Genomic DNA, 9692 nt, shown 5'->3' with positions numbered 1-9692 from the left:
CACCTTTAGCTCACTTTTGTGTGACCTGAACGAACTGACTCCCTTGCCCGAAGCTGACCTTGTTGAGCCAGTTCCTTGTTAGGCAGCTGGTCAGATAGAGATCAAAGAGCAGGACATTGCTGAGTTTATGGTACATGCACACACCCTACTATCTTGCTTCTCATCTGTTTCTGTTCCTTCCTTTTTATGGCTTAATTGTGGTTTGGGTTGAGGTCCTTTTATTATGGGTTCGTCCGGCCTGTCCGAGCAAGAATGCTGGATTCTGCCTTGTCATTTCTGGTGGGCTGGACAACCGAAAATGGGTTTGTCGTTATGCGATACGTTTGAAATGTCACCATGTGATTGGTTCGTTTGTAAATAATTGATACTAGTCAGGAATGTGATTTTTAGCATAAAAGACGATGTCTCGCTCTATGAATTTGTGCAGTCTCTAGCGAACCACCCGTGTTGTGCTTTGTAGACCTCTGTTCCTGGTTGCAACCAATAAATTTGGTCTTTGACGTCACCTAGAAGTGTCCCGTGTCTCTGTTTGCCGAGGCAGGGGAACTCGAAGACATCAGGCGTTTTCCCTGGTGCCGCTGGGTCCTAAAACCCGGTTCTTCAAACACGGCCTCATAATCGTATCCTACGCCAGCGACACCACGCTCATCCTCTCCCTCACCAAAGACCCCACCACTGCCAAACTCAGCTTCCAGAAAGGAATGCAAGACGTTGCAGTCTGGATGACCAGCAGCTGCCTGAAGCTCAACGACGAGAAGAGAGAAGACAGAAGTCCTCGTCCTTGGTACCAACCCTTTTGCATGGGACAGCACCTTTTGGCCGATCGCCCTCCGAAGCCCAACTACCCCCTCAGACCACGCCAAGAACCTCGGCATCGTACTTGACTCATCACTCACCATGAACTGACAAATCAATGCCGTCACCTCCAGCTGCTTCAACACCTTCCACATCCTCTCCAAGATTCAAGTGGATTCCCCCTGAGTCAAGGAAGAAAGTCACCCACGCACTCATCACCAACAGACTGGACTATGGAAAAGCACTCCACGCTGGCATCAACAAGTCCCTACTCCGCAAACTCTAGAAATAAAGAACACCGCCGCCAGATTCATCCTCGGCTTCCCCCGACACGAACACATCAGTCAACACCTACGAAGCCTCCACTGGCTCCCCATGGAGAAAAGAGTCACTTTCAAAATCCTCACTCATGCCTACAAATGGCCGCACAACAACGGACCCAAATACATCAACAACAGAATCAACTTCCATGTACCCAAAAGAAACCACCAATTTTCCAACCTCACACTGGCCGAAACCCTGCGCATCCTCAGAGCCAGAGCAGGTGGAACCTCACACTGGCCGACATCAGACACGCCCCCTCCCAGAACACTTTCAGGAAGACCCTCAAGACCTGGCTCTTCAGCTAAACAGATCTGCGGACTCCTACACCCCCCCCCCCCCACATCCTCCCCACCCTCAGCAACTTGAGACCATCACGGGTGAGTAGTGCGCTTACAATTCCCTGATTGGTTGTTTGACTGAGAGTGAGAGGATGAGCTTGGAGTTGTGCGCGTAGGATTAGATGCAGAGGCCATGGGTTCTGACGATGTTGGCCAGGGGCTTCTTGTACGTGTTGAACAAGGTGAGGCTGAGGGATGAGCCTTGAGAAACTAAGCAGATGATGCTCTTGGATGCCGAAATGAAGGTTTGTAGGCTGTAGCGTTCTTCTGCTCTATTGTAAAGCACTCTGACACCTCTTAGTAATGCCCATGATTCATAAAAACGCATTAATAAATGAATAAGGTAGACACTACAGGAATTAGTGACTGTTAAGTGGACATGAGTGACATACAACAAGAGAAAAGTAAAGAAACAGTTGAAGTAGTGAAAGATACAGAGGGCAGCGGTAGAGACAAGCAAGGTAACCAGAGGAAGTGGATATGAAGAGTAAGTTAGAGAGTGGCAGGCTGAAGTAGATAGAAAAGAAAATGGGACAAGTAGGGGGAGGTGACACAGCAAGAGATAGATGAGGGCAGAAAGAGGTGAGATAGAATGGTGGACTAGGTATGGAGAGAGTCAGAAGTAGGTAGCGATAGAAAGAGATGGAGAGAGATTGAGAGTCAGAGGTATTAGAGAAAGTGGTCACTTTAGCGGGACGGGGGCTTGGAATATGGGGGGCCTGGGCAATTACCCACTCCACCCAGACCGTAAAAAGTCCCTGAGTAAATTAAAGCCGGGCTGGTCAGACATATATTAATCTTTGACTGAAATAAATGTGCTCCCCATGCAATTCCAAGGCGTTATACATTTTACCTTTCCTGTATATGTTACTACTAGTCTGTATCCTTCAGTCTCGGGGCAGGATTTGATTCTCTCCCTGGGCTGCCTCATAATGACACTAATGCACCTCTGCCATGCGCTGTATTACCTCTCAGCTACTTATGTGAAGGTTGGCGTTTCCTCTGCCGTTGCTAGGACGAAGTGTTTGCGTTCCAGAATGGGAAGCACCGCGGGCTGGACTAAGAAACTGCTTCCAGGGGAGGAAACATTCAAACACTCCCCTAAAGTCCTTGTTATTGCACGGAGGCAGACGAATATGCTTTGATTCTGTTTTTACGACAGATAAACGAACTGCAGGGGAGACAGGGGGCGGCGTCATTTTCTTCCAGCCGTTTTGTAGTGTTCGATTCAGTGCGCCACCCCTATGTAATTGTACTGGTTGAGTCCGGCTGGCGTTAACCTCCAGCAGTAATGTGCGGCGCTATGACCGATGAGCAGCGGCAGGGCGGAGGCGGTTGGTGCTGGAGTGCGCTATACCAGTGTGCTGTACACTGAGGAGCTCCTTGACCTGAGCACCGGGCAGCAGTAAAGGCGACACCCCCGCCGGGCTCAAAGACGAAAAGGAACAGCTGCGGCATCTGCCGGTAGAGCGCTGTGCACCTACATCTGCGGCTCCTTGACATGGCAAGGGCAGCGTGGACCACTTCCTAGAGAAGTGGGGTAGTGGCGAAACCGTACGTTCTCCCAGAGCCAGGCAAGTGCAGCGCTATTAGAATGTACCATTACGGGTAAAGGGTGTGTGTGAGCATAGTGGGATTCGTTGTGAACAAGGGGACGCGACTTTGTGGGCTTACGGGATGCAGGTGCGAGGAGGAAGTGTTCGTGTGGGCAAAGACGAAGCTGATGCGGGGAAAGGGGTGCTAGTGTCGGCTGGTGGATGCATGTCTTGGCACGGGGGTGCTGGTGCTTGTATAAGGGAAGCAGGGTTGGCAAGGGGTTATATATCTTATGGCGATGGCCACCTGATTTGCATGGGGGATGCTGATACCTGGCATTGAGACTGCCGTAGACAAGGATGCGCGGATGCTCACTAGAGGCCATGTGCTGATGTCATGAATGGGCCGTGATGCTGCAGCTGCTGATGATTCAGCATCCTTGGCTGCGCAGCCTCGTGGGCCAGGTGTTGAGAGGCTGCAGTCGGCAGAGGTGTGCCACTGAACCCTGCCCCCGAGGGTTTGCGGGCCGAGCTAGGCGAGAAAACACGAGGAGGACAATCCGCCTCATAGGTGGTGGCAAGTGAGCACAGCTCACGAATATATAGTCCTGCCATGCGGTTGTGACTTCATGGTCCGTTGGCCCCACAGAGCAGGTGTGCTCTGCGCAGTGACAACAGTCACACCCCTGTAGTGGGCTCAAATGACATGCTTCATTGTCACTTGAATGATAGGAGCACAGACGACTTCACACTATAGCAGGGGGGCCCAATCACATTGTAATTGTAATTGCATTTATGTAGCGCTTACTACCCCTGACGAGGCGTCAAAGCGCTTAATTCTGTGCCAAACAGCGCGCAATCTTTACATGTCCGCGTGAGTGAAATATTTTTTTGGGGCTTATCGGTATTTGGGATGAGCCATCATTTATGTGTTCCAAGTTCCGGCCCTCTTAGCTACATGAATATGTACTTCTCTTCTGTTGGTACATGGTTCGAGAGCAACACGCCTCTTGTGTTTTCTTTATTCTCTGGAAGAAGTGGGTTGTGCATGACTTCGCGTTGTGTACAAGTTAAACACTCAGCAGGAAGATATTTCATTCCTTTGTAGTGCACCATTTACATTTCAACGGCAGTTGAGTCTGGTTGCTATTTTTTGACTCTCGTCTGGTGATGTACACACATTTTAAAGGTGAAAATCATACAAATTCTACTGTGACAGAGAGTAACTTCTACCAATGTATGTTATAGGAAAGAAATAATTTTGGAAACAACCTTGCTTCGACTATTTAAAAATTGCTTCCACTGAAAGACCTTTCCCACGTGTCGTGTCACTTGATCGTTTATGGGCACTGCGGCAGGTCCCATCCAGCGCGTATGTCCAGAGGAATGAGTCCCGAGAACGGTGGAGGGGTGGGAGCGGTTAGCGGTCTGTTCGTCTCCTTGCAGGGCCGGACTTGTGTGGGGTGGGACGGGGTGTGGGACTGGAGGAGTTGGGCGTTGGGGTCGCTTCTGAGATTAGCCTGGTTAATGATTTGGCAGCTGTAGACACAACAGAGGAAGGCGAGTTCTTCTAAAGCAGCACTGCACTGCTGAAAGAGTACACTGCCATGCCTCAGGTAGATTGGTGGACAATAAAAACAACTACTGTGTTTAAAGTATGACAACAGACGTGACTGAGAAGTGATTTTAGCATATTGAGACCCGGACTGATTGGCAACTAAAAGCCGGAAACGGAGAATGGATATGCTTCATGCGAGAATGGATTGGATTTACACTTTTCCTCAAGCAGTGGAAACGGTGCAGTGATACATAAGTTTATTGATTTTAAATTACAAATTAAGGTTTAAATGCTCTAATTGGTATCATACTTTTGTTCTGAAGATGATATACTTGTACAAATGTGTGTTTTCCCGGCTGCATGAAATAATGATCCCTTATTTGATGATTGAAATATTGGTGCCTGGTTTGGTAAGTTGTGATGGAAAGACAACATATTTAGTCCACATCAAGGGATTAGTGGTACGTTTATGATAAAAAAGGGTGCCACAAACAGATGTGTGGGCTAGATGCCGAAGACCTGAACTTGATAACGACCTCGACGTAACTAGCTGAAGGCCCAGGAACTGCCAAGTTCTAAGTGTTTTTCTTTGTAGTTCCAAAGGTAGTTGCATTCTGAAACATTTTTATCTGCGTTCTTGGTGTCTGGTGCATTCAGAAGCTTCTTTATTATTATAGGGGTTTGTAAAGCGCCTGGTGACGCCTCCCGGCGTGTCCCCGCGCTGTGGAGAGAGAGTTTTTGCAGAGTGGATCCAGAGATAAGCAGTTTAGAGAGTAAAAAGATAAGTTTTTAACATTTTTCTAAAGGATGCCTCATTGTTATCTTGTCTGATGTACATGGGAAGGGTATTCCATTTTTTAGCTGCAAGAGCGCGGAAGGATCTGCCTCCCATTCTAGCTTTTTTAGGGAGCGTTGTATTAAGCAGACCTGTTCCCTTAGACCGTAAGGATCTGTTAGGTTCCTAAAGTGAAGCTAGATCAGACATGTAGGGAGGGGCTTTAAGATGAATAATCCTATGGCACCAGAGGAGTGCTTTGAATAATATCCTCTTGCTAATAGGCAGCCAATGAAGGGCAGCCAGGGAAGGTCTAGAAGGAGCTCTGCGGGGGAGTCTTAGCACAAGGCGTGCAGCTGAATTTTGCAGGACTTGTAGTTTCCTAATGTTTTTTTCGGAAGTGCCCAACAGCAGCACATTCCCGTAATCTATACGGGAAGTAATAAGTGCCTGAGTCATGGTACGCCTGGAATTCATCGGAAGGAGATCCAGGGTACGATTAAGAGTTTTCATGACTCCAAAGCACTTACCTACTGTTTTTTTGACATGGCTGTCATATGATAGCTTGTTGTCCATCCAGACACCCATGTTCTTAGCTTCCTGACTGGCAGTAGGTACAGGTCCCAGACATGTGGGCCACCAGTCATTGGTCCATTTTGTATTGTTCCCACCTATTATGAGCACCTCAGTTTTTGTTCCATTTAATTTGAGGCAATGCTCATTCATCCATGCAGCAAGCTTGCACATGCAAGATTTAAAATTGTCGGCCGCGGAGGAGGGAGCTTGGGACAGGGAGATCAGAAGTTGAGTATCGTCGGCGTAAGAGACAAGCTCTACGCCGAACGATTGGACTACCTCTGCCAATGGAGCCATATATAAGTTGAACAGGGTGGGACTCAGGGCAGAGCCCTGAGGCACCCCCTGTTCTAATGTCATGCTGTCCGAGAGAAAACTTCCCCTTTGGACCTGAAAGCTCCTGTTGGTAAGGAAAGCTTTCAGCCATCCCAGTGCCTCTTTGATGACCCCCGCTCTGTTTAGACACTGTAGCAAGATGGAATGTGCTACAGTGTCAAACGCGGCACTGAGGTCCAGCATGATCAAGGCCATGGTTTTGCCCTCGTCGGCTCCTTCCCGCAGAGTTTCAGTAGCTCTCAAGAGTGCTGTCTCTGTGGAGAAGCCTGACCTAAAACCCGACTGTGATGTGTGGAAGGCGTTTTGGGCTTCAAGATGGGCCATAAGTTGGGCATTAGCTACTTTCTCTGCTAGTTTAGCAAGATAGGGCAGCAGGGAGATCGGTCGTAAGTTCTCCATTATGTCCTGACTCATGTTGGGTTTTTTTTTATGGGGAACACTATGGCTTTTTTCCAGTCTGCAGGTAGACAGGCCGTGGAGAAAGACATTTGGAGCAAGTGTCTAAAGTGGGGCTCTAGGACCGAGAGACTCGCAGTTAAAATTTTAGGTGGCGCAGGATCTCGTGGAGAGCCAGATTTGATACTTTTGCAAATTTTTATCAAAGTTACCGCGGGAGGTACAGAGAACACACATAGGCAAGATTGAGTACGTATGTGGTCTACATTCTCTGTAAAGTCAATGCCAGGTTTTATATTGTTAGAAAAAGTCGCATAGATGTTTGTGATTTTATCAGAAAAATACTTAGCAATTTTATTGCAGGTTTCCACTGAGTCATTGTGGGAAGTGGAATTAGAGTCAACTATAGAGATTTCTTTGTAAATCTGGAAGAGCTCCTTCGAGGAGTTTTCAGCTTCCAGGATCCGGTTATTGTAGTAAGACGCTTTGGATAGGCGTACCTTTTTATTATATTCTTTTTGTGCTGCTTTATATCGGGCTTTGATTTCAGGGCAGAAATCAACGCGCCAATCTCTTTCGAGCTTCTTACAAGCCGTTTTAGCAGACTGGAGCTCCTGACTAAACCACGGGGCCGTTTTTTTAGTTCTCGTGGCGGTAGTTATTGTACGAATAGGAGCAGTAGTGTCCAGTGCTTTCGTGATGCAGTCTTGTAGGTGAGCATATGATGTCTCACAATCAGATCCTTTAGGAGGGCCTGCATCATGGATGATTTTTACGAAGGAGTCATTAGAAAAGTTTTTCCATCTCCTGCGTTTAAAACGCTGTGAGCTTTGTTTGTGCTGCTCAGTCTTTTCTAGTTGGAATACTATAGGAATTATGAAGTGATCGGACCAGGGTACTGGTGTATTCAGAAACTTCTTTATCTGTGTTCTTGGTGTCTAGTGTATTCAGAAATATCTTTATCTGTGTTCTTGGTGTCTGGTGCCGGCTGAGACACAAGCCTTTACTGCAGGACAGACCTAGTTTATGAGAAACCACCCTGCAGTTTTTTCTTTAAAGGAGATGAATGAGCCATTTCAAATGAACATTTCTAATTGCATGGCTTCCTCTGCCATCTTCCCCATGCCCTACATCACTTGATCGCCTGGCCATTCTTTATAGAGTTGTGAGCTTTAAACAGCTCAGACTGGTGCATAGATTGTGTCATTACTCTCAGGCAGATGGCCCCACTGACATACTGAGGTCAACCTAGATCAGGCCTGTGTCACTGATATGTAAAAATGTGTGATACCAGATATTGTCAGGACATGGCATGACAAATATCTAGAACTAAATATCGTTTACAAAAATATCGCCCCCAATTGAGTTAATAGAACATCTGCAGCTAGTGGTACAATGTGTTTGTAAAACGTGTTTGGACATGACATTTGTATCATACAAGATTTTTATACACAGTATTTTGACATAACAATCATTAAAAAAGTTTACAGTGCTGCGTAAAGAAAGTTTTTACTGTTGGCTTTGTTTTAATTTTCTGCCTGTTGTAACCCTTGCAGTCTCTGTAATAGGCTCTCACTCTCCCTGCTTTAAAGAGCTCACATCAACAACCCTAGCCTACTCCTTCTGCCATCCAATCGTGCTCTGGTAAGCATTTGTCCCTCCTGCAGGGCCTACTCCCATCGTCCGTATCTCTATAAAGGAAGTTCCTTTGAGCGTACCCCCTGGGCCAGGTGACCAGGGTCGGACTGGTTTATATGGCAATCAGGCAGTGCCCACTGGGCCGATCTGACAGGTCAATGTTTGGTCCAGTTCTGTGGTCTGTTGGGCTGGGTTTCACTGTTAATGTTCCTGATATTAAAACAAACTTTGCCTACAGCAAGCTCACATCCATGCAGGCTTCTATATCTTGCAAAACACTTATATAGTGTGTCTTTAGAATTTCAAAACTACCCCAATTTGTAAACATGAGCTTCTTTTTTGTTATGACGTCCCCAATTGGGGGGCACTTCTATTTTCTGTACCAGTCTGACCTCAAATGTGACCCATTTGGCCCACCTCCTGGGGTTATCTATCCCCTGTGATCCTGAAGCACCCAGCCATCTTGTACTATTGTCTGGTTCATGTGGTTGAGCCCAGATAGTTACAGAGGATATTGAGGCCAATACCAAATGCTTCCACCAGATAATTGTATGCCTGTAACACTGATATTAACAACATGTACAGCAGAGCCTGTAGAAATAATCTACTGTCAATTGTATTTCAATGTTGTGTCTGTTATGGCCCCTTGAGTCTCCTTAGTGGACATTACTCTTCATGTCCCCTGAGAAGCATTCCAGGTAACCCCCCCCCCACTTTTGCACTCTTGTTTGTCCTAAAATCCAGTTTCTGTGAGCACCCTCTACCCGTCAAAGGTCCTTCATTCCATGTTCAAACTACATAGGTGGGTCTTTTAAATGCGGCCTCTGCCTGGTCACATGTTCACGTTCAGTGTACCACCTCTAAGCCTTCACATTGTCCTACCCATAAGTCCACCTCTCAGAGTTTCTGGGCAATGCATGGCGAGGTTAAGAGCATCTTCGCTGTTCTGGTATGTCATGCCAAGGTATGCCTTGGTGGTGTTACCCATGGTAATTTTTAACACTCATCAAACATCTCCAGAGGCACCACAATCCTATCAAACCACCTACCAGCACATGAAATTCTCCAGTAGTTGTTTGCTGGTGGGTCTTCCTTTGACTTCCCAGGTGACTCAGAAAATCTTTAGTAAAAGGTGTACTTGCCAGCTCGGGGCACCTTCAGAACCAGGCCCTAAATATCTGGAGTTTGAAGAAGTTAGGTCTTCCAGTAGAATATGTCTAAGCTCTTCTTGGTGGACTCTTACTTTTATAGTGAATTGCACCTACAATACTCCTTAGTTTTCTCCACAAACCTTTAATTTTCTGGTAATTTTATGGAGATGTGTCATTCAGTGGATTAAATTTACGCTGCTACTAGGTGGAATTCACAGATTCCTACTTTTCTGGTGGTTTTCAAAGATACTTCGTACATTGAGTTGAGTC

At 46.7% G+C, this 9692-nt stretch overlaps 1 protein-coding gene across 1 annotated transcript in view; it reads left to right on the top strand.

The window, feature by feature from the left end:
• Nucleotides 1-2555: 2555 nt before the first annotated feature.
• The window catches only part of TTLL7 (tubulin tyrosine ligase like 7), a 1104754-nt gene continuing 1097617 nt past the window's right edge, over nucleotides 2556-9692 (top strand). The window contains exon 1 of the mRNA XM_086936338.1: nucleotides 2556-3031. The gene's annotated coding sequence lies outside the window, so the exon portion shown is untranslated. The remainder of the gene's footprint in view (nucleotides 3032-9692) is intronic.

This window comes from Lissotriton vulgaris, chromosome 1_1 (assembly GCF_964263255.1).
Source record: "Lissotriton vulgaris chromosome 1_1, aLisVul1.2, whole genome shotgun sequence".
Classification (NCBI taxonomy): Eukaryota; Metazoa; Chordata; class Amphibia; order Caudata; family Salamandridae; genus Lissotriton; species Lissotriton vulgaris.
This window is presented reverse-complemented; position numbering and strand designations above follow the sequence as displayed.